The sequence below is a fragment of the Macrobrachium rosenbergii genome, chromosome 49, assembly GCF_040412425.1.
Source record: "Macrobrachium rosenbergii isolate ZJJX-2024 chromosome 49, ASM4041242v1, whole genome shotgun sequence".
Lineage (NCBI taxonomy): Eukaryota > Metazoa > Arthropoda > Malacostraca > Decapoda > Palaemonidae > Macrobrachium > Macrobrachium rosenbergii.
This window is the reverse complement of record NC_089789.1, coordinates 28,121,106-28,147,605: the sequence shown is the minus strand read 5'-3', so window position 1 is coordinate 28,147,605 and position 26,500 is coordinate 28,121,106.

Sequence of the window (26,500 nt, the reverse complement as noted above, 5' to 3'; positions counted from 1 at the left end):
ATGTGTTTAGGTTTAGTGAGGGGTGTGTTTAGGTTTTGTGGGTGGTGTGTTTAGGTTTAGTGGAGGGTGCATTTAGGTTTAGTGGGAGGGGTGTTTATGTTTAGTGGATGGTGTGTTTAGGTTTAGTGGGTGGTGTGTTTTGGTTTAGTAGGGGGGATGTGTTTGGGTTTAGTGATGTTCTTTCAGTTAGGTGTGGGGTATGTTTAGGTTTAGTGTGGGGTGTTTTCAGGTTTAGTTTGGGGCGTGTTTAGGTTTAGTAGGGTGTGTCTTGGTTATCGGTTGTTTAGGTTTAGTGGCGGTGTTTTTTGATTTAGGGGGTGTTTAAGTTTAGTGGGGTTGTTGTTGGGTTTAATGGTTTTTTTTGGTTTCGAGGGACCACGTTAATTGAAACCACATCATGTGTTACTTCCTTTCTAACGTAAATGACCGACTGTCATTCAGAGTATTCCTGGGCAACGATAATGTTTTTCCTTAAAAAGTCGGTTTAAATGAGGTTTGGAATTATATTAGAGCGGGAGAGAAAGATTCCGCCAAAAGTCATTCGCGCGTGCGTGGAAGCTGCTAGCTGAACCCGATGTATTTACTTTTTTTTATTCGTTCACATGCGAATTTCCTTATTAATTCGTTCGTTTCTTCTTCGTTTTTACATTCAGAATTCATTATAGCAACTGCTTCATGACGTTACGACGACGTATTCCGTTATAATGTTGGTTCGAACGAGGTTTGGAATAATATGTTTCACAGTCACCACAGTAATATCTGGATTAAAGGGACAGACAGAACAGTGATATTTGGATAAAAGGAACAGTCGCCACAGTAATACCAGGTTAAAGGTGACAAACAGAACAGTAATATCTGGATAAAAGAGACAGTCACCACTGTAACACCTGGATAAAATGGACAGACAAGTACAGTAATACTGGTTAAAGGTGACAGACAGCGCAGTAATACCTGATTAAAGGTGACAGATGGAATAGTAATACCAGGATATAAGGGGCAATCACCACAGTAATACCTGAATAAAATGGTAAAGTAATATCTGATTGAAGGCGACAGACAGAACAGTAATACCTGGATAAAAGAGATAGTCACCACAGTAATATCTGGATAAAAGGGGCAGTCACCACAGAAGTACTCGGATGAAAGGGACAGCCACCAGTGATACCTGGATAAAAAGGACAGACAGCACAGTAATATCTGTATAAAAAGGACAGTCACCACAGTAATACTTGAATACAAGGGACAGTCACCGCAGTAATGCCTGGATAAAAGGGACAGTCACCACAGTAATAGCTGGATATAAGGGACAGTGACCGCAGTCATACCTGGATAAAAGGGACAGTCACCACAGTAATACCTGTCAGTTCAGCCATGACTGTTCGAAAGGTGAACGTCCACATGAAAAAAAGTAGAGCGTCAGTCAGACCGTCAACACAAATCCCTTCCCCACTCTCCCTTCTCCCTCCTCCCTCCTCCTCCTCCCCTCCCCTTCCCCCCTTCCCTTTCCCTGTCCCTGCCCCTTCCCTTTCCCTTGTCCTTCCCCCTCCATGTAGACTGTCATTCAGAGTTTTCCAGGCAGCACTGGTTTGGTCAGCTAGTGTCTGCATATATATATATATATATATATATATATATATATATATATATATATATATTACAGGAATATGTGAAATACAGGGATTTCACGAAATCCCTAAGGCATATGTGAAATGACCATTTCACTTGGGAACATTTGATCCTGAGGGCTAGTACTGAACACGTCGAAGCAATGATTCATCAATACAGTTGCGCTGTATTTAGCACTAGCCCTTGGGGGTCAATTGTGTTTTGCTGTGTTGAGTACTAGTCCCTGGGGGGAGCAAATGTCCCTAAGTGCATTTGATCCCTCAGGGGCTATTACTAAACATGGCAAAACACGGATAGATGAATCAGTGTTTTGGCTTTGGGGATCAAATGCTCCTAAGCGAATTGGGCGGTTTCACATATTCCCTGTAACAATAACAATATATATATATATATATATATATATATATATATATATATATATATATATATATATATATATATATATATATATATAATATAGTTGTGTTTTATTTTAATCATCATTCTCAGCATGTCTGACTTTGTATTTGTGCTATTCACAATATTGAATGTGATACTTCTAATTAAACCTTAAATGAGCAGTTGTTAATCTACACAAATTAAGTAATAGATCATTTTGCGGAGAGGAATCAGCTTTTTCGAAAACAAGAAAATAAATATCTATTTATTTTTGTTGAACTCTTCTGAATAGCTTTTTCAGTTTAGCTAATATCAGTCATTTCCCTATGAAAGAACCCTAAGCTGGTACAATCCCTCTTTTCTCTATAACTGAATCTCATGATTTTAACCCTCAATAATATTCATGCGGTGCTCAGAGATTAATTTATTTTCCCGTGGTGCAGGACATATGTGTTTGTATATATATATATATATATATATATATATATATATATATATATATATATATATATATATATATATATATATATATATATATATATATATGTGTGTGTGTGTGTGTGTGTGTGTGTGTGTGTGTGTGTGTGTGTGTGTGTGTGTGTGTGTGTGTATATATATTTTTGAGAATCTATGACAATCTCAACACAATTTCTTTTCCAGGTAACTCGAACAAACTGATGGATGGATGGTGAGTCGCTTGCTTCCATGAAAGTAAAACAAATCTTAGTAATTGTGATATATTGATACTGTTTTTTTCACATGATGCTGATTATTTATGAAAAGTAAAAAATTGCCTATATATATGCTCCATTAGTTCCTGTTTAAGCCATTAACTTATACTGTCATGGCTATAGACGATATACAACTTAACTACATTCCAATTTATAGGCTAGTACAAAAAAAATAGTAAAAACAGGATTTTAAAACACTCAAAGTAAAATATTAGTAATTTGATGAAAATCTAGAAATGTTTAAAAATATTAATATTTATTGATCTGCGTCCTTGTACTTGTAATTTTCAGCGATGGCAAACTAACCTGTATAATTCAAATTAGATCTATTAAAATTATTTTAAATTCAGGGATTAAATAGAAATTTAATAACGGATGCGACTGTTCTTAATAAAAATAATGAAATTAAGCTTAATGACTTCCTTTTCGTCATAGGTATTGAACTCCCACTCAGATTATTGGAATATTATTTCGAATCGGGTGTTATCAATCACTTCAAAATGAACAGTTATTATTCCTTCTGCCAACTGGAATTAGATTAATATCCACTCTCCTCCCTTTGATGTTTAGATCCATAAGCGAAAATAAAATAATGGAAAAAATAATCATTTTTCTATTACGAAGAAAATTTATTAAACTGGCGATGAATCGTGCAAAGGAAAGCTGCTTCATACTTTTGAGTTTAACGATGACAAAAATTAAGATTTTATTGAGAGGCAATAATCAGGTTTTTATTACCAAGAATCCTATTTACAGATCAAATGAGTTACTGTCAAGTGTTCGGATCATTTCGTCTCTTCTGAACTGAAAAGATAAAAAAAGATTTTTTTGCAGCAATAGAGGGAAACAAAATTCTCTCTCTGGCCTGACGGATTTACCAAAAAAAAAAAAAAACTTCTTTAAAAGAGAGCTGTTTGCTAGAAGATTAATAAATATGTAGTTAATGGAAAGGCTTACATGAAAATCCCTTGACAAATTCCCTTAAGCAAAAAATCCCTCATCACTTTACAAAACAGAGAAAAAATGTGAAAAAATATGAAACATCGCTAGCAACAAAGAAATAGAAATTACACAGAATTTCATGAAAAGATAAGACGATTAAAGGTGGTGAGCTTCGAAATTTACTTTTATGGTACATTCGTGAAGAGAACTCGAGAGTTTTCTTTATTGTCAAGTTTAGGTAACCACGAAAAATATGAAAGCTTATATTTTATCAAATGTTCATCCGATATGATTAAGCATAGATTAAGTCTATTTTTTGTAGTTCGTTACCTATGATTGCTCTTACTAAAATAGAAAAGCAACTAAATGATTCGTATATGTAATAATTTTTGTAAAATAATAAAATGTAGGTTTGTATTTTATACTCTGGTATACGTTTTTGTGCTTAAATGCTTGTACTACCTATATGCACACACACTATACACAATATATATATATATATATATATATATATATATATATATATATATATATATATATATATATATATATATATTTATTTATTTATTTATGTGTATATATATACACATATATATATATATATATATATATATATATATATATATATATATATATATATATATATATATATATATATATATATATATATATATATATATATATATATATATATTGTTACGTGGGAGTCTTGGTTGATCATGTATTATTCAATTTACGTAATTTTTACGGCCCTGCAAACCAAGATTACCACGTAACCTGCCACTTGAAGCCAAAAGTCAACCTCAAAGACAGTCGTTAATTAGCCAAAGGTCGCCAGTTAAGGGTAATTAACCTTAACAAGAATATTTGAGATGAATTTGATTTTAAACGCAACAGTTCTTCCAAACATTCAGACGCGAGGCATACAAAAGCATCGAGATTTAACCTGATTTTGCTTACCCTAAATCCTAGGTATTTTACTGGAATAACGGGTTGAAGCTAACAATATAATAATTTGGCTTAATCTAGGCCGTAAACACATATACCTAAGTGGTGGCTGAAGGAAGAAAACAAAGAAAAAAATGTGAAATACAGAAAAGTACTAGTCAATCGATGAAGCTTCAACAAGAATCGGACTTACAGTGAATGTCGAGTAAGCTGCGCAAACGAGGACCTCAGGAGTCGTATTCTGGCAGTCTTCCCAATTCACTAATTAAGATAGCGTAGGAGTAAAAGTAATAAAGAACAAAGAATATCGTTCAGGCACGCACGCAGCGTCACCCTGGTTCAGTGACCGCTGGAATCTCTCTGACCCGACCTCGCCGTTCCGCCAGGTGAGGGGTTCTTGACACACCGCCCGGGCAATCCGACCTTGACAAAGGCATCGTCGAATGCATAGAATAAAGCTTAAGGGCCACCATAACTAGGGGTCATTGGCGTAAAGCCCTCTCTGAGGCTTAGGTCCCTAATGCCCCTAGCATATTTTGTTTATAAACTTTCCAGCCTATGCGGTGCCATTTGTCTACTGCGGTGATTGTTATTTTTGAATTGCCTAGCCTACCGGCGGGGCAGAGATGTTCTCTGTCGAGGTCAATCGGACTAATATTCCTACACCTAAATACATCGAGGCGAACAGCAGTAATATTTATAAAATATATATATATATATATATATATATATATATATATATATATATATATATATATATATATAAAGAGACATGACTTTCATGTCATATGAAAATTGTAGGTTCGCCAAAGATAGTAGAATTTTTTTTTTTATTTTACATGTATACACACGTCAGAACATTTCGTACATGAAGCCATACCAAGAACATTTCGCTATACGATCACACAGACGGACAGACACGAGCTACAATATAGTATCAGGCTAACTTCGCTGAATAGGCAATAACAACATGAACGTTGTGGTTTTGCTTTTCTAATTTTTTTTTTTTTTTGTGCGTCAACAAAAATGTCCTTTCTGATGTTGACCTAATTTCGCTATCTAGATTTTCCCAGGTTTTTCAGTGGCGTGGAACATTCAAAGCAGAGTGTATTCATAATTCATTTACACATGGGCAACACTTCTTTATGCTCGGCTTATTGTGTCATGGAAAATGTCGGGTTTTAATTAATACTCTCTCTCTCTCTGTCTGTCTGTCTGTCTCTCCCTCTCTCTCTCTCTCTCTCTCTCTCTCTCTCTCCTTCCATAATAATCTACATTGTCTGACACCACAGCACTTCTCTTACAAACCCTGCCTGACCTTCTGTCTGTCATGATCAGAGGTCCTTTATATATCCTCGATCTGAAAGTGATTACCTTAAAGGATCCTGTTCGATTAAAAAAATGAATAAATGAAAAAAGAGAGGGCAGCTCGGAATCCGCTTTCTCCAACCACAGGGCTAAGAGTTACTTTCCAGGGCTTCCAAGTATTGTACTCTGGATCACTTTACTGAACTTGAATGGAAACCGCACCAGGCGCTTTGATATGTGTCTTTGATAGTTGAGCTGGGGACCAGAGTTCCGGAAGTGGCCAATCACCCTCCGTTTAAACTTGTGTTCTCAAGTTCTCGAAGGAACTCACCCAAAGGAACTCGCCCAATTCCGTTTGAGGTTCCTCTGGTTCCTGCGAAATGGCTGCCTGTTCTCTGTGGCCTCAGTTGATTTACTATTTAGTTTGACTTATTTAAAATTCTGAATTTTACATTTCGTAGATTACGAAAATTCTTCGGATTTCTTTCACGTTCCGGATATTTGGTCGTTTCGGGAATTTCTTAGACTTCCATATTCGCTTGATATGATGAAGGAATTTTAATTTTGCTTCAGTAAGTCCTCAACTATTTTGCGGATTCTTTAAGGAATGTCATTTATTTTTGCTGATTTGTTTTAATTGTATTAGACCATCGCTAGATGGCGAAATTTCGGTTTTTAATATCTTAACAACGGCCTTGCAATATAACATGAGAAGTGGGAGAAGAAGTGGGTAAGAAAAAGACCGGGTACAAGCGCCGAAGGCAACAGTTGAAATGCTGAATACTTCAATTCCTAAAGCTCAATATATAGATATTCTTTTTGACCCATATGTCAGAAAATATAATGAATTTTCTGTTAGGCCCACACACGGAATTAGGATAGGCCTCTATGTTTTATTTATTTGATGACGGTAGGTAATTACGTTTTACATTTTTATTCTCGAAATTCTCTCTCTAAAATAATTTTCTGAGTGGCTTCCATCCTCTTAGTGTAAAGGGAAAAATAATCCTTCCTTTATTCACTTCCTGATTTTCTTCTGCTCACATCGCACAAAATGAGTGTTGCTTCTCATTCCGCCCTGACACTTCTCTTGTTCTCTCAGGAACTATTTTATTTTCTCAGGTACCTGGATGCGACGCATGTGTAAGATTCCATAAAGGATTTCTGAGTCTTTTTCTCTCCTTTTTTTCTGTGGTGCGAACGGATTCATAATATTCTTTCGGGAGAAGAGGAAGAGATTTTTGGAGACGACCTGCATGGGAATAACCTCTCTCTCTCTCTCTCTCTCTCTCTCTCTCTCTCTCTCTCTCTCTCTCTCTCTTTCTCTCTCTCTCTCGTGTCTTGACGTATAGTATATCTTCACACCCTTGTTCACTTTTCTTACGATCGATTCTGAATCTCTCTCTCTCTCTCTCTCCTTCCATAATAATCTACATCGTCTTACACCACAGCACTTCTCTTACAAAGCCTGCCTGACCTTCTGTCTGTCATGATCAGAGGTCCTTTACATATCCTCGGTCTGAAAATGATTACCTTAAAGGATCCTGTTCGATTAAAAAAATAAATAAATAAAAAAAGAGAGGGCAGCTCGGAATCCGCTTTCTCTAACCACAGGGTTAAGAGTTACTTTCCAGGGCTTCCAAGTATTGTACTCTGGATCACTTTACTGAACTTGAATGGAAACCGCACCAGGCGCTTTGATATGTGTCTTTGATAGTTGAGCTGGGGACCAGAGTTCCGGAAGTGCCCAATCACCCTCCGTTTAAACTTGTGTTCTCAAGTTCTCGAAGGAACTCATCCAAAGGAACTCGCCCAATTCCGTTTGAGGTTCCTCTGGTTCCTGCGAAATGGCTGCCTGTTCTCTGTGGCCTCAGTTGATTTACCTATTTAGTTTGACTTATTTAAAATTCTGAATTTTACATTTCGTAGATTACGAAAATTCTTCGGATTTCTTTCACGTTCCGGATATTTGGTCGTTTCGGGAATTTCTTAGACTTCCATATTCGCTTGATATGATGAAGGAATTTTAATTTTGCTTCAGTAAGTCCTCAACTATTTTGCGGATTTTGAAAGGAATGTCATTTATTTTTGCTGATTTGTTCTAATTGTATTGGACCATCGCTAGATGGCGAAATTTCGGTTTTTAATATCTTAACAACGGCCTTGCAATATAACATGAGAAGTGGGAGAAGAAGTGGGTAAGAAAAAGACCGGGTACAAGCGCCGAAGGCAACAGTTGAAATGCTGAATACTTCAATTCCTAAAGCTCAATATATAGATATTCTTTTTGACCCATATGTCAGAAAATATAATGAATTTTCTGTTAGGCCCACACGGAATTAGGATAGGCCTCTATGTTTTATTTTATTTGATGACGGTAGGTAATTACGTTTTACATTTTATTCTCGAAATTCTCTCTCTAAAATAATTTTCTGAGTGGCTTCCATCCTCTTAGTGTAAAAGAAAAAATAATCCTTCCTTTATTCACTTCCTGATTTTCTTCTGCTCACATCGCACAAGTAAGGCGAGTGTTGCTTCTCATTCCGCCCCGACACTTCTCTTGTTCTCCCAGGAACTATTTTATTTTCTCGGGTACCTGGATGCGACGCATGTGTAAGATTCCATAAAGGATTTCTGCGTTTTTTTCTCTCTTTTTTTTCTGTGGTGCGGACGGATTCATAATATTCTTTCGGGAGAAGAGGAAGAGATTTTTGGAGACGACCTGCATGGGAATAACCTCTCTCTCTCTCTCTCTCTCTCTCTCTCTCTCTCTCGTGTCTTGACGTATAGTATATCTTCACACCCTTATTCACTTTTCTTACGATCGATTCTGAATTTCTCTCTCTCTCTCTCTCTCTCTCTCTCTCTCTCTCTCTCTCTCCGTATAGTAAATCTTCATACCCTTGCTCACTTTTCATACGATCGTTCTCTCTCTCTCTCTCTCTCTCTCTCTCTCTCTCTCCCTCTCTCTCTCTCTCTCTCTCTCTGCCACAAATTTCACGATTTCTCAGCATGACTGGAACGTCTCAGAAAGCGCCGTATGGAAGATCAGGTGCCAAGTTCCCTCTCTCCTGGAAATTGACACTCAAGTCGACTTACTGATGGCGGCTTCAGCCATTCAGTATTTCATCTGAAGAGTTATTACCACATTGGAGTGCTTAGGATCATCAAACAGAATCAAGGTTTTGACGAACCTTCACAATAACAGCGAGATTTCTCTTGGCGCTGCCCGTATGTGGATGGGATAATGATGAAAGGGAGACGGATTATTATTATTATTATTATTATTATTATTATTATTATTATTATTACTGTTCAGAGGATGAACCCTATTCATATGGAACAAGACCACCACAGGGGCCACTAACTCGAAATTCAAGCTTCCAAAGAATATTAAGGTGTTCATTCGAAAGAAGCAACAGAAGGTAATAGGAAATACAGAAAGAGGTGATCAGTTATTAGAAAAACGTGACAGCGCTGGAGACGGAGGGCAGGAGAGGAGTGGAGATTCGTGGAGGTGAAAGCCCAGGAAAGACCTGGGTGGCAGGCTATCACATAAGCCCCCTCAGTCTCTCGGCTACGGAGGGAGGCGGTGATGATGTTGACTGCCGTGTGGTTCCCTCGTTCAAGTAACAGCTGTACTAATGCTAGAAGGATCCAATGTAAAGAGTAGAGGACTTCTCTGTACCCTTGTAGGATCCTCCACTGGAAATTAGTAATCCTAGAAGAAGAAGAAGAAGAAGAAGAAGAAGAAGAAGAAGAAGAAGAAGAAGAAGAAGAAGAAGAAGAAGAATAAACTGGATAATAATGGATAATGATGAAAAGAAAAATGCTTGCCGTAGTCGTAATTCTCCGATTTAAGGTTAAACAGAGGGTTTTCCAAAATGGCTGGTATCATTAATTAATAATAATAATAATAATAATAATAATAATAATAATAATAATAATAATAATAATAATAATAACAGAGTTAAATTAGACAATTATCCACGCGCACATCTTTATGCAAAACTCAGCTGGAGAACCTGAACCTCTTCGATCAAAATAGAATGAGTAATATGAGAATGTTTATCCGACCACTTTGCTTCATACATTCAGCGGCCAAAAAAGTAATAGCACTTAAGTGAATTATGAAATGTCGGAGTTGATACTGAAATATCGCTAAAAAAAACACAGGTGTCCGTTATGGCTGTTACAGAAAACACTTGGCAAAAAATACTCTTGGTACATACTAAATCAGATAATCGATTATTTATGTTTAATACACGAAATGAAATGATATTGTGTGTGCTTACGTATTCCTATGTGCACATGTTCATTTTTGTCTTGAAGACTTTACGTGGTAAATTGAGTGAGCGGAAGATAAGAAAATGGATTGTTTGTTCCTGCCATATGCGATTAAGTCGACATTAAATTCTTGAAGGTCCCTGCTCTGTGCTCGTCGTCCTTCCCTAAAAATTTCCCCGTAAGGGGGTAGTGCCGCCAGTGCGCCTCACATGGTGCACTGCAGGAATTACGTAAGGTTCTGTAGCGTCCCTTAGGCCCCTACCTGCAACCCCTTTCATTCCTTTTACTACACCTCCATTCATATTCTCTTTCTTCCACCCTACTTTCCACCCTCTCCTAACAACTGTTTTAACATTATTTTCAGCGCTGAATGGCCTCGTAGTTCCAAGCGCTTGGCATTTGGTCTGAAGTTTATATTCCAATTCCTTATATTCCAATTCTTTAAAAGTGTCCATCTCTAGCTTTCATCTACAATTTCCACTGTGGTGTATTTCCGAGTCTGACCTTTACTAAGCACTTGGGATTCTATCTGAAAAAATATTCATTTATGCAATTCACGTCAATTGTAAAAGAAGGTGATTACTGAGGAGGGTGAGCTATAATAGGTTGCGAGTGGGGTTTTATTTTTTATTTTTTCCATTTTTTTGTGAGGTGGGTGACGGGGATGGTAGATAATAAGGCAAGAAGAATGTGTTTTCCGATCTTGCGTGACGCTGATTATAAGCCAATTTTACCTCACATGAGCACAATTTTCCGCTCGAAGACAATTTGTAGTGAAAGGTATTTTCCACGCGAAAACAGCCTTTTGTTTCCAGCTATTTTGGTGATAGTAGCCTGTTGATAATATTTTTCACTTGAATGGTTCTCTTGAGAGAGAGAGAGAGAGAGAGAGAGAGAGAGAGAGAGAGAGAGAGAGAGAGAGAGAATGATGGAACTTCTGTCTTTTGACATACTCCTATGATTTTCGTCATTTAGACAACAACTTGTTAGAGAAAATGTTTAGTTTTACAAGTTGTTTATGAGCGCCTTAAAGTAACTGTTACCTCTAGTTTAATCAAAACTAGTTTGACGACAGATATACTAGATTAAGTTTATGTTGCATTCGCTCTTGTATAGTAGGTTCCTTCTCTTTACAGCCAGTTCATCTATTCATCAATTGCTTTATAAGCTCTACTGAAAGTCTGTCATTTTCGTATGAACTATGATAATTTTCCTCAGTGATTATCTCTCGTGAAACTGCTCAGTCGGAATACTGTCTTCAGAATAAAATGATAAAGGTTTCCACATTTTTATGTGCGTTAATGCTCAAACCGGGTGATTATATTTGCTTTTTTTGATAGCTTACCTAATTCTTCTTTACATAAAACGTTAACACATGTAAAAAAAAAAATACATACTACTTCTACTAAGGGGTTCGTTAACCGACCGTAAAAAGTCGGAATATTATGGTTTATTTTTCTGAAATGTATAAATGGATTTTCAGCTTTTTCAACCGTAAAGCAAGTCTTGTATTCTAAGAAGGTTTGAACGTAAGAAAAGTAGGACGAATATTTCCAACGAAACAATGTACAGTATGTCTTTGACATAATAATACAATTTTTGTTTTTCTCGACCCACTAATACCCAAGCTACCAAGGACTTTTCTTTCTTATATATATATATATATATATATATATATATATATATATATATATATATATATATATATATATATATATATATATATATATATATATATATATATAGTGTTTCTAGAGCTGGTTGGCAGAGGATTCCGTATCTTTTGGTTATTTCCACGTTCTGCCATTTCTAAGTTATATGCAAGGACCACTATTTGATTCGACGGCTACCTGTCGAAGGGTGATGTATTTCTTGTATTGTGGTTTATCGCTTGAAAGATGATTTGTGAATGATAAAGGGCTAATGGTTTTTTAAGTCAGTATCGTAGAGATTCGATCTGTTTTCAATGTACCTCGAATTTCATATAGCAGCTGATGCTTTCATCTACTGATTGATGAAGCTTTTCCGATTTCTACAAATTAAGCGAGCTTGCTTTTCGAGGCTTTAAGACCGAATTGTTTAATTAGTTACTGATTTAGACAGCTTCTCAGAAAGAGGTTTCCCATTGTATGGAAGCAATGAATATTAAGAGAATTTGGTTGCAATTTCAGTATGTATTGGGAATGCTGTGAATTCTGATCAGGAACTGAATCAAGGAAGCCAATTAATGGAGATTTTGCAAGTCCTCGCTCGAAAAAAAGGCTGCATGGGGAGGGTGGGGGAGGGGGAAGGGAGAGGGCTGACCAACCGAAGAAATCAGAATTGCTAAAAAATGTGAATTTCTCAGTTTTATCTCAGTCTACCCGTATTGTGCATACTCACACACACACACACACACACACACACACACACATATATATATATATATATATATATATATATATATGTATATATATATATATATATATATATATATATATATATATATATATATATATATATATATATAATGTACATATATGTATGTGTATACGTATTTCAAAATAACCAAATAATACAATTCTTACCACGTTCGAAATATAACAAGCATTCAATCTGAGATGCGACTAGAACAGATCTTGGGCGAAATGAATATTAAAATCAAGTCAAAGCGAACGTATTCTTTCTTCACCGGGACAACCAACGGGAAGAAATATTTAAATTTCACATTCTTATCCGACCTGAACAAAATTCGTCTCCCCGCCCTTCCTATTTTTTTTTTTTTTTTTTTTTAGCATCTCCTGGATTTCTTCGCGTGAAGGAAAAGGAAAAAGTTTGAAGAGAACAAGAGAGAGAGAGACCCAAATCCAAGACTGTGAGATTTGGGGATCTGGGAGGGAGAACTTTTGCAAAGCAGATCACCTTTAGCCAAGGGTTTCTGGCAAAGTGAAAGCGATCTTTCCCAAAGCTTTTTGCTTTTTAACATAGAGAAAACAGATATTATTTTCTTTAAAGACGATGAACACCATAACAATAAAAGAAGCCCGCCAAAAGCTTCGAGTTACTGGATGTATTTCATTAGCTTTCGGAAGGGAACCTCCCCTTCCCTCGTTCAGGTACAATTGGTCTAAAGGAGACTTGTCAATCCAAAAAGAATTATTACGGTAAAACAATCGAGTAAGAAATTACAGCATAAGTCAGTTTGAATTCTGAAATGTTATTACAAATGTATATAAACTAGAGAACTATAATAAAAAAATATATATACATACATATATATATATATATATATATATATATATATATATATATATATATATATATATATATACACATATATATATATATATATATATATATATATATATATATATATATATATATATATATATATATATATATATATATATATATATATATATATATATATATATGACTTTTTATCACATCACCGTGATTCATATATATATATATATATATATATATATATATATATATATATATATATATATATATATATAGTTCGTATTCTAAAATATTTTACAATTATATACAAGCTAGAGAACTATAATAATATATATATATATATATATATATATATATATATATATATATATATATATATATATATATATATATATGTGTGTGTGTGTGTGTGCGTGTGTGTGTATAAATATATATATATAACGAAAACCTATAACTAACAGTATGGGGTAGTAGTTTATATATATTTCACAAATTGACATTATTGATCCATATATCATTTCCATCTTTATCAACAGCAGCAGCAGCAGCAGCAGCAGTGTCATTATTTTTATTACCATCATAATTTTCCTTACGGTTCGGCTCCATCTAATATTTCATTTTCCCCAATCAGTTCGGGTCTGCTGTAGAGCTAAGGACGTTTGTGCTTACGGTATCCAGTCATATTTCCAAAAGTCAGGCAGAGACTCGGGGAAAATATCAGTATTCCACAGCTTCATTTTTACAAAACAACAGAAAGAAAAGAAAAAAGATATTAAATCTACTACCTTTTCATTTTACGTATGTTAGCTTCCTGAGAAATACCTTGTTGTTATCATAAGCACCTAGTTTTTATTACGTAATGTAGCTTCATGAAGGCGAAGCCTCAAGAACTTTTCCTTTGCATTTTTGTTTTACTAAAACTCGGAAAGAGTTGCTGTTTTTCTTTGCTCTGTAGAAAAACCGAACTTATATAACCTGAAATTACCGCTTCCCTGACGCCACTCACTCTGTTGTCAAGCATGTGAATGAATGAGTAAGCAGATACAGAGACATGTAGATGAATAAACAGGACAAAGAGTTCGTGGGAGGAAAGGATTTTTAATAAGCACATGAACGGATAAGTGATAAGTGATAAAAATTGGAATATAAATGAAACCCTCCCTAGTGTATGTCATCGAGCGTTTCCGAGAGAGATGAGAAGCAGTCATTCAGATATGTCACGGATAGTAAGAGACCTTTGTTTGAGAGAGAGAGAGAGAGAGAGAGAGAGAGAGAGAGAGAGAGAGAGAGAGAGAGAGAGAGATCAGAGATTTCCATGTCTAGCTTGCTAGGCCACTTCGAATGCTAACAGGATATCTCTTGTGCCTAGAGATCCAGTGAAGTATTTAAATCCCTTCGTGTATTTGTTAATCACGAAGATGACTCTGGGATAGGTCCAACTTGGCGCTTTCTGTTTGATGTTGTATCCGAAAACAAATACCTCCGTAATTCACTCTGTTGTACTTGCTCTACGACACACAAAACGGCTGCTTCAAACTTTAATTTTTTTTTATTTCCTACGTGGAAATATATCACTTAATCCCGACATCCATACATCGCTTTGTGTTTATTGGGAAATGGCGGTTCTTCAATGACGAATTACCCTTTTTCTGTGAGTCACGCGATAATCATTCTTCTTCCAAATATTTCCCAGATTTACACCTCTGGGATTCTTGCCACTCCGTTGTGAATCCAATCATACTCACATTTGAAAATACGAGGTACTGAGTCTTTGCGTCGTGAATGCTCTTGGATTTTGAACAAATTACAAGTAAAATTATGAGTGCAGATAACATACAAATTGATGAAAAGAAGGATCGAAGGCAGTGCTTGCAAGACCGGTGTTCCTGGAAGGCGTAGAGCTAGTAAGGGGGGGAGGTAGTTCTTGTGCTTTCAGGGTGGCTGTGGAGTCGTTTGAAAGCTTGCAAGAGTGTGAATCTTGGCACTGCAAGCGTTGGTATAGTTGTTTGCTTTCAGAAGTGTTATGAAGAAATTTCATTCAAAAGTGTAATTGTGTTAGTAACGCTGATATTCATACATCGGAAAGGACGAAAACAAAATATATTAGGCGTGGCAGAATAATAATAATAATAATAATAATAATAATAATAATAATAATAATAATAATAATAATAATAATAATAATAATAATTATTATTTATTATTATTATTATTATTATTATTATTATTATTATTATTATTATTATTATTATTATTATTATTGTTGTTGTTGTTGTTCATACGAATAGGGATTCATATGGAACAAGCTTACAAGGGCCACAGACTTGAAATTCAAGCTTCCAAAGAATTTGGTGTTCATTTGAAAGAAGTTACGGAAGATATTAGGACATACAAAAGGAAGAGATAAGTCATTAGAAAAGAAAAAAAATTAATAAATGGATAGATAAACAGACAAAAATATAAGTAAAATAGTGGAACTGGGGAGTTAGACAGCGGGGCACATTTACTGCATATAAGAAAAGAAAATAAGCATAAGTCAAGATCGCTATATAATTAAGCTAGGAAATTTAACTAAAAAAAAAAAATAGTTTCCGAGAAATCAGAGGTTTTGAAAGAAAGGAAATAGGTTCACGTAATTAGGTAATCAAATCGCCAAATAGGAAAGGGAGAAAAAGACCGTAGTGAAAGAAAAGCCATTAATTCACGCTAGAAAGTCCTGGTTCTAAAAGAAATTAATAGCGTGCAGAGCTCAAACGTTGATGAACGACGTAGAAAGAGTAGATGCTGTAATGAAATGAATATTTCTGTGCTCTCAAGTACTCTTAATTTTAGAATCAGGCTTCGTTAGGGCTTAACGTAAAAGAGGCTTATCAAGGACTGAAAAATCTCTAAATAGCTGAGACTGATGTGCCTGGAAGGATTAAAATTTCCGTTCTTCAAAAAACATTCGATTAATTACCAAGAGTTACAAAGACTGAAAAATTCATCGTGGTTGAAAAAAAGAAAACTAATATTTACAAGAATAAAAACAAAAAGGATAATTTTTTAAAATTTGTTTTAAATCGTTGCATGGGAGAGAGAGAGAGAGAGAGAGAGAGAGAGAGAGAGAGAGAGAGAGAGAGAGAGAGAGAGATACTCTTCATCCATCATGACTGTATCCTCTGGAAAAACTATCGTGTTTGTTTTTCTTTCTCTGACAGACCAGGAAAGGGTCAATTCATAAGAAGTTTTAATTACTTACGAGAAAAGTATTTGCTCCCTCCGTCTGCCAGAGCGATAAACTGACGCGGATTTTGTTTCTCTCTCTCTCTCTCTCTCTCTCTCTCTCTCTCTCTCTCTCTCTCTCTCTCTCTCTCTCTCTCTCTCTCTTTGATAAGGGAAACCTTACTTTGATTTTACTGTTTATTTAACATCTTAAGATTTTACACTTCCTGCATTTCCATTCTGACATTGTCGACTTTTTATTTAAGAAACCTTGCTTTGTCGACTTTTTATTTAAGAAACCTTGCTTTCTTTTCTTCCCAGAACATCTATATATTTTACATTTCCCTTACACAGGTTCACTGCACTCCTCACTTATCCTCAGTATTTCCGGACCTCTGTAAAGAGTACCTCTGTCAGGGACTATTTATCGTGTCTTAATTATAGAAGTTCTTATTGACTGACTCACTTATGTAAATAGCGGCTTTGCAACTCTGCACTCTTTCGTTCTGACCATTTAAAATCCAGCAGGCTACGACACCCTACATTTTGTAGATTAGGCAGCACCTAGATGGTCTAAAAGTCGAGTAATTCTCTGATTGCTTCTGTTTTTGCTGATTTCCATAACATTCCCTCTCTACAGACTCCAAGAAATCTAGAGAAAATGATAAGTTCGTAATATAATCGTCTAAATCGTCAGTAATCAATGCTTTAAGTAGTTATGGAGTTTATATAAAACCTGAGCAAGTGAATGATTTTAGACGCAAATCATTCGAAACCATTTAAATTACACGACGCTATTTCGGACGTCGATTACTAAGCTTCCAAGTTGCGGATGATCGATCCAATTTGTGTTTCATTCAAACATACGACTGAATCAGACACTACCCTAGAGGTTTGAATGGATCGATTCAGATATGATATGAAAAGGGAGGCGTTTTTTCTTGTTTTTTCATTCAAGTGGATCATTCCTTGAATCAGCGAAGAGGTTTAGGGGATCTGATCTCCGAGTAAGTTTAGTGAAACCAGAGAGAGAGAGAGAGAGAGAGAGAGAGAGAGAGAGAGAGACAAATGATATAAACTCATTAAGAAGAAGACAAGTAAAGGCTTAGGTAAATGTGTTGTGAAGCATAGGAAACGATTTAAGCTTTCTTTACTTAACTCACAATTGTGAAAACAGATTTAACGTTTTTAGGTTTCGATTTCATCGAAAGAGGAAAACCTATGAAGAATGAACACATTCATCATACAGAGATGGCGCAATTCCCCTCAATCCCCATCGTTTCAAGAAAAATGTACAGATTAAATGAATTTGAGGGAAGGAATCTGTTTTCCACAAATCGCATATAACCGCGAGCACTGGGAAGGATATAGTTGATATAGTTCTCATTTTTAGCAGAGATCCAATATTGGATGTTGGCTTCCTTTCAGGTCTAAACTTTTTTTGTTGCCTTTGGTGGGTCCCTTCTTCTTCTCCCTCGTGGATTGGTAACTGGGGTAGTTTTATCTAGGAGCTGAGGTTAGGGTGCGTGGTTATCAGTTTTGTAAATAAAGGTATTAACGAAGTTGCTTTGGTACTCACTGTTACAGTTTTTACCTGCTAGGTTTAAATGACTGATACGATGCATAAGTTTTGATTGCCTATCAGTGCCTTGCGTTTTGTCTCGCTTCAGAATTATTCGCTTAAAAGCTTTTTCCAGTGCAGTTATCCACACATCTGTGAGAATGCTTGTTCTGAAAACAGACGTAAAGAAATCAATGTTAAGCTGTATGTTTGGTTTCGAACAAATCATTAAGAGTAACATCCCAAATATTTTTGCGTTGGTTATATCACATATACTGCATTGCTCTCTTACGATAACAATCGGGTGTTATTAGAGAATTCCAACCACTTCGCGCGCAAAATTCTATGATAAAGATATAACCTAGGAATGTGAAACAGTTGTAATTAGGTCCCGTGCCTGAAAATTTCCCCCGGTTCATTTCTGTATAAAGTATAGTTTTTAATTTTTGTCTTTTATCTTTCGATGTCATATCTTCACCTGCAACATGTCTATGTATTTTTAGAAATATATATAGCGTTCCCTACCACGAAATTATGGTTGAGGTATTTTGCATTGATTAATGACTAGGAAATAATTTATTAAAGAGAATTTTGATCTCTCCCTATCAGGAAAATATTCAATTAAAAGAGATTAATGTAATATCAGATCATAGTCCCTTAGTACTTCCATTATCTACAAACACTTTTTTGATTTTTCGTCCACACGTCAAAATGTAATAAAATTCTGATGTATCCCTGCGATTACATTTTCTACTGATCCACAGTTACTTTAGATATTTCCCTTTGGCTAGGAAGCTTTTTCTATCCAAACAGGGCTTCTAAAAATAATTAATTACAAAAATCATATACAAAGAAAAACCTAAAATAAAAATAAGAGCAGCACCCCGTAAGTATACCTCAGTTTTAGGAAATGCCGCCCATAAAAAACAAACTTGAGTATACTCCTAAAAGCCTCCCTCCCCAGAAAAAAAGACATTCTTTCTTTTCAAGAACGCCGGAGTAACGAATGCTGTTGCGCAGAAAACAAAACCTGAAACACACACACACACACACACACACACACACACACACACACACATATATATACATATATATATATATATATATATATATATATATATATATATATATATATATATATATATATATATATATATATATATATATATATATATATATGACATATATCCCCTTATTTATTTCAGCGGTTCTTCTGTCCAACGTTGTTTTGTGTTCCTGCACTGGCCCTGTAACTTTATTTCCATCTCTCCCTCCTTTTTCTCTCTCTTTCGAAAACTCGCTTGAAGCCTTCGGTACAACCGAACTGACAACTCGCTTAGATATAAGTGGCATATGCTTTTTTTTTTTTTATGGAGAAAGAAAGGTAAAGGATTCACCCCAGTAATGTCTTGGTATCTGGCAACATTAAATGGTATTTTCTCGAAACTAATGTTAAAAAAAACATGTAATCAAAGGCATTATGAAGCTTCTTTATGTATACTGTTTATCTGAGCATAACATAAACTAGGCAGAGTTCTGTCTTATGCCAACAGACTGTTTTAGGTTTGTCATGGACAGCAGAAACTTCATTCAACAAAATGAAGGATTGCATAACTGTAGAATAATTTTGCAGTACTGGGCATATTCATTGCAGAAGCATTTTGTAGTACTGGGGCATATTTATTGCAGAATCATTTTTCAGTACTGGTGTGCATTCATTTCAAAAACATTTTGCAGTATTGTTGCATATTCATTGTTGAAACATTTTTTGCAATATTGTTGCATAATCATTGCAGAGAAATTTGGCAATACTGGTGCACATTCATTGCAAAAATATTTTGCAGTGCTGTTACATATATTTGCAGAAACATTCTGCCGTAGTGGAGCACATTCATTGCAGAACATTTTGTAATACTGTTACATAATCATTGCAGAAATATTTTGCAGCGCTGTTGTATAATCATTACACAAACATTTTGTAATACTGTTGCATATTCATTGCCGAAACATTTTTCAGTAGTGGTGCATATTCATTGCAAGAACCTTTTACAGTACTGTTGCGTATTCATTGCAGAAACATTTTGCTGTGCTGCTGCATATTCATTGCAGAAAAATTTTGCTGTACTGGTGCATATTCATTGCAGAACATGTTGATGTACTGGTGCATATTTATTACAGAAACATTTTGCTGTACTGGTGCATATTCATTGTAGAACATTTTGCTGTACTGGTGCATATTCATTGCAGAAATATTCTGCTCTACTGGTGCATATTTATTGCAGAAACATTTTGCTGTACTGGTGCATATTCATTGCAGAAATATTCTGCTCTACAGGTGCATATTTATTGCAGAAACATTTTGCTGTACTGGTGCATATTCATTGCAGAAAACATTTTGCTGTACTGGTACATATTCATTGCAGAAACATTTTGCTGTACTGGTACATATTCATTGTAGAAACATTTTGCTGTACTGGTCATATTCATTGCAGAGCATTTTGCAGTACTGTTGCATAGTCATTGCAGAAACATTTTGGTGTACTGATGCATATTCACTGCAGAACATTTTGATGTACTGTTGCATATTCATTGCAGAATCATTTTGCAATACAGTATGCATCAGCTTCTAGCGTAAGAGCAGATACTCAGGTTGTTCATAATTGAATCTGCGACTTACTGACAAGAGGTTTTCAAGTTAAGTGAGAAAAAGTCCGGAGTATGGCATCTACTTTAATTATATGCTGCTTAGAAAAGTTTTTCTTTAGTTTTCTTTTAAACGTATAATCTGTGATCACAGACCTGAGATCGAATTTATTTCATTCTCTTGCAAAGTTCTGTAAGGCGTGCATATTGAAATAAGATATATATTCTTATTTTAATAAAGAAAAAAAGTATTTATATGAAATTAAGATGAAAAGTCAACATTCACAAAACAGTATTGCAACTAAGAGTGAGGTTCGGGGAGTTATAAACAACGAGAAAGAGAGAAAAGCCACAAAGAAAAATGAAATATCACGAAACAAGCTTTCATACTCCATGCGCTCTGGAGAAGACATTAATAACTCTCGCCACTTCAAAAGGAAAGGAAAAAGTAACAGCTCTCAGGAAAAATAAATGACATTCTTCAGCCAAGCACCCAAGTTAGCAGACAAACGAACAACTGCCAAGGAATGTTGATTAACGCACAAACAAGAAAGAAGAAGAAACTAGACTTTCTGGCATAGTTTTGAATCTCTCCTCAACGTCGACGCGAAGCAAGGCAGCAATATCGGTGGGAAACTGAATTCACTCATTTTACCGCGAAAGATCCGCATCTTTATTCACGAGAGATGTAATGGGGGAGTGTCCCGATTACTAAGTTTCAGACTGACGTCATCTAATGGAAATCAAGACAACAGGGGCTTTGTTAATAACCAGTTGTAGTAGTGTTGTCCTGTAGGACCTATTTTTATTGTCGATGTGAAACATTATGATTCTGGACGTTATATCAAAATTTAGTATGTACTTTAAAGATTAATTTGTAACCAAATTTAGGAAAATTGTCCTCTGTCTTATTATCATAGATGTCATATGTATATACAGTATATATATATATATATATATATATATATATATATATATATATATATATATATATATTATATATATTTATATATATATATATATATATTATATATATATATTCATATATATATATATACATATATATATACATATACATATATATATATATATATATATATATATATATATATATATATATATATATATATATATATTTATATATATATTTATGTATATAGCATTGAGTATATATTTCTCGAGTAAATGTAAATATATCTACCGCCTGAACGACTAAAAATGTCTGTATGAGGTTTCAGACGACGCTGCCCGATTCACAAAACTGGCACCATTTGGCTTCTGTATCAAAGGGAAAGCGGTAAGAATATCTCAAGAAATCAAGTACCCCAGTAAATGACATCAATACAAATAAATGAACAGAAAACGATTCTTGATATTAAAGCAGCAAAGGAATGGGCAACATTCTCGAGGAAGGATTGTTTGATGAGAGGAGATATTAGCTTTCCGACTTTCTGCAAATCCTTTCTTCATCTTACAACAATATCTTTTTTTCGTCCCAGAGGTGCACACATTTTCCAAGAGCTCTATTTTTTTTTTTTTTTAAGAGCGCTGCGTGTTTCACGCTTCCTACTAGAGCTTCGGTGAGGAGAAAAAAAATCATTTATACCCGAAGGAATGTCTTTATAAACATAAATGTTATATCATTTCCTTTACACCTATTTCTGGCTTCAACATTTGCAATTAATCCAATCATAAAGCTTTTGAAATATTGTAAATTGATTGACAAAATATATATAAAAACAAATAATTATAAGTAACAACAAATCCTTCGGGCCAGCCCTGTGAGAGCTGGTTATCAGCTCAGTGGTCTGGTAAAACTATTTTAATAATAAAAATAATTTAAATAATAATAATAATTTCCCTTGATATTTGCCCTGGGTTAACCCTAGTTAAGAAACGACTCTCTCTCCCGGTCTTCTTCGTTGAACTGAAAGTTGGCCGCTGGCCGTTCTGAAGGCAATATTAGATCTTCCTCGCAGAATTTATGTCGCTGACGTCATGATTCTCGTCTTCAGCAGGATTTTGCGGGATCTCCATTTAATTGTGATCTAATGATAGCATTTGTCAAGAAACCTGAAAATCAACGCTGTAAATCTGTATAGGGAGACTCTCTCTCTCTCTCTCTCTCTCTCTCTCTCTCTCTCTCTCTCTCTCTCTCTCTCTCTCTCCTCCTGCAGAAGACTTAAATCGATTCCCCTCTGATGGTCTCAAGCTACATCATCAAGATTTTCGATTCTGAACAGTTTATTTGCCGCTGCAAATTAAGTTCACAACACTTGAGCTTCCTTAACAACAACAAGAGTAATAAGAGAGAGAGAGAGAAATCGAACAGAATAAATGCAGGATGATCGATGTAATGGAAGAAAATCAAGACAATGAGGAAAGGGAAAACTTAGAGACTGATGACAGACGAAATGAGAAGCATCCTTCTTCCATTACCATTGAATGACTTTATAACTTCCCCAATGGGGTTCTTAATCAATTTCGTGAAGGTACTACAATTAAATCAATCTTCCATTTATAAGGCATGCGTTATGTTATCCGTTATTAATGCGGAATTTGATATATCAGACTTAGTGTCTTGGATGTATCAATTCTCAGTTAAGCCATTAATTTCCTAAACGGCTTGGGGAAATTAATCTCACCGTATCCAAACTAGATAATTTCGATATCGCAAGGTTCAATATATTTGAGTATGTGACATGTAAACTATCCAAATGGTCGATGCTGTGTAGTTTACAATGTAAAAAAAAATCAAAGTTTATACCAGAAAGTTTAGTTTTTCATTCATGTCATGCAACGTGACAGGAAACAGCCGTGGGAATTCGAAACTTTATTTTAGAGGCAGACACGTCACTGGGATTCTCTGTAGAATTGCTTTTCAAAATAGATATTGTGAATCTGAAAACACCGCTAATTGAGAATGTCTTCAACCAGTAGTTCAAAGAACACACCAAAATATTTTATTTTATTCAGGTCATCTGATGGTTGTATTTTTTTTTTTTTTATCATTTAAAACGGATTTCAATTCTTCATCGCACACCAAATATCCAAACCATGTTCAAATTTAAAAACACCCTTCAGCTCTGATCTCCGTAAAGAACATTGACAACAAATGAAATGAAATTTCACCGACATTTACTAAGAGGGACACTGATAGAATATAGCCAACAATTAAGCTGAAGCCTGAAAACTCGTTGGTGGTTTCCATTGAAAACTGAATGCAAATGGATGCATCTGCAGGTTCATCTTCGTCATTTTATCCCTCAGCTGATGGAGTTTTAACTCTGACGTGTCTCCGGGGTGAAAGTTAATGGGCGCTGGGTCTACGTAATCGCTGGGGAATGGAAAATGTCAAATAAAATTGTCACGGAAAGTTGGAGTTTCTCCACGTGTAGGTTGAGGTCACTGGTTGATATAAAAAAAGTTTGTAAACATTTTATAATTCTCTTTAATTTATAGTAATTTGCAAATATTTCCTAATATTAAAAAATACATATTTGTTGACTCTTTTATCAAAATGTTAATTATATCCAGTTTTCCCATTATATATTTTGAAGTTAAAAGAAACTAATAGAAAATTTGTATTCAGATACTTATAGAGATACTATCAATATATGGGAACTAACAGCAGATCTGATCAAACCTTCATCGATGTACAAAGATTTTGAGGATAATCTTTTGCGTGAACTATTGCCATTGATCCAGGCATACTCTTATTTTATTGAGGACTGAATTGCCATTTTCGTCAGTATGTATTGCTTTTGCCAACATCTGTTCGTTTCGGATTTTTCAATTTCTTGTGAATTCTCCCTTTTAGTTCAGTTCCTGTTCCTCGTCTGCTTAGTTTGTGATAATAAAACTGATGTAATTACTGTGCAAAATGTGAAATCATATCTGCCTGAATGAATTTTATATATATATATATATATATATATATATATATATATATATATATATATATATATATATATATATATATTATATACATTTAAAGCACATGTTCCTGTTCTTAGCATAATTATTTTAACGCCTTGCGTTTTTTTAAAGGAAGGTATGTAAGGAATGGAAATGCTACAAAAGACGACGTTTGCTTTTTCGCTGCACTTGGTGGCGAAACACACACTGCTACTTTCCTGTGTTCCCATAATACCGTGTCCATAATACCATCTCGGAAGACACTGATGGTAAAGCGTGAACGCACCGGGAATATTATAATGCGAGAACGGGGTTGCTAAGGCAATTATCGTATACATACACAGTATGACATTTTTTATCACACCGTGAATTATATACAATCATGAAGCTACAAATGTCGCTTAATATCAAATCCACGCTGCCTCGGGAATATCCCCGATGGGGAATTGTCACCGAAGGGGAATTTATAAGTGATAAATGGACGGGCACTGCCGAGTCTCGATCCCACGACACAGATGCGTATCCAGCAACTCCAGTCGACGTTACCACTGAGCTATCATTTGTAGCTTCATGATTATATACAGTATATATATATATATATATATATATATATATATATATATATATATATATATATATATGTGTGTGTGTGTGTGTGTGTGTGTGTGTGTGTGTGTGTGTGTGTGTGTGTCGAAATGCCTTCAAGGCACTTGTCCGCAGTAAAATGAATTAAATATGGCCATTCGCAAAAAGCTTTGCAAATAACATCAGCGTAATCCATTAGTGGCTCTCGTGAGATAATTTTTTCTTTAATATTTTTCTAAATGCATCTGTGGTAATCATGGTAAATTACCCTGACTGGTCTAGTGTTTACAATGCAGTTCGTATCATATTACTTATTTTGGTGATATCTCGCGATTAATTGTGTAAGGACGATACAAAAAAAAAAATGGGGTTTCATTTATAAGTTTAATCCTTGTTTAATACTGATAGATTTTTTAATCTTGATAGTTACTAGAACGCAAACGTGTAATAACTGTGGAAATGTTGTAGTAAAATAATGGAAAGTACTAAAAAGTTTGACTCTGGGCACAATAAATTATCAAGCATTTGACAGTCAGAAAGAAACAAGAGGAATTTAATGCAATCTTTGCTAATGTAGGTAGAATGGTGTTGGAAAGTACCAAGAAATTGTTACTTTTCATTAAAACCTTAACCATAACTTGAAATCTAACTATGATGGAAGAATAAGTTTTACTTTAAATTATAAACACCATCATTCTGACTATCAAAGATTTTAGCTAAGCAAATGCGATCGGCTCAGAATTCAATCAAGATTTATTAAAGACGCATTACCAGTAATGGCTTTTTATATGCCCATAACAGTAAATAGCTCTGTTGTCTCTCTTATATTTCCTGTTACATGGAAACTCCCTTATGTTTTCCCAGCCAATGGAAATGGTGATAAGTTATTGACCCACCTTTCTACTGCTCGTTTTATCGAATGACTAGCCTGGTTTGCGAGGAAGTGACTAGTTCTACCAAGATACTGATCATGGGTAAAATATCTATTCGAGTCTTCCTTGATCTTTCAAGGGCTTTCGATAGTATTAGTCACGAGATAGTAATTGCGAAATGCATGAGGCTAAATATGGATCCCATCTGGTTTCCGAGTTAAGTAAGTGGTCGCTATTAGTCTGTTCGTTTAGATAAATACGATTTCGTCTTC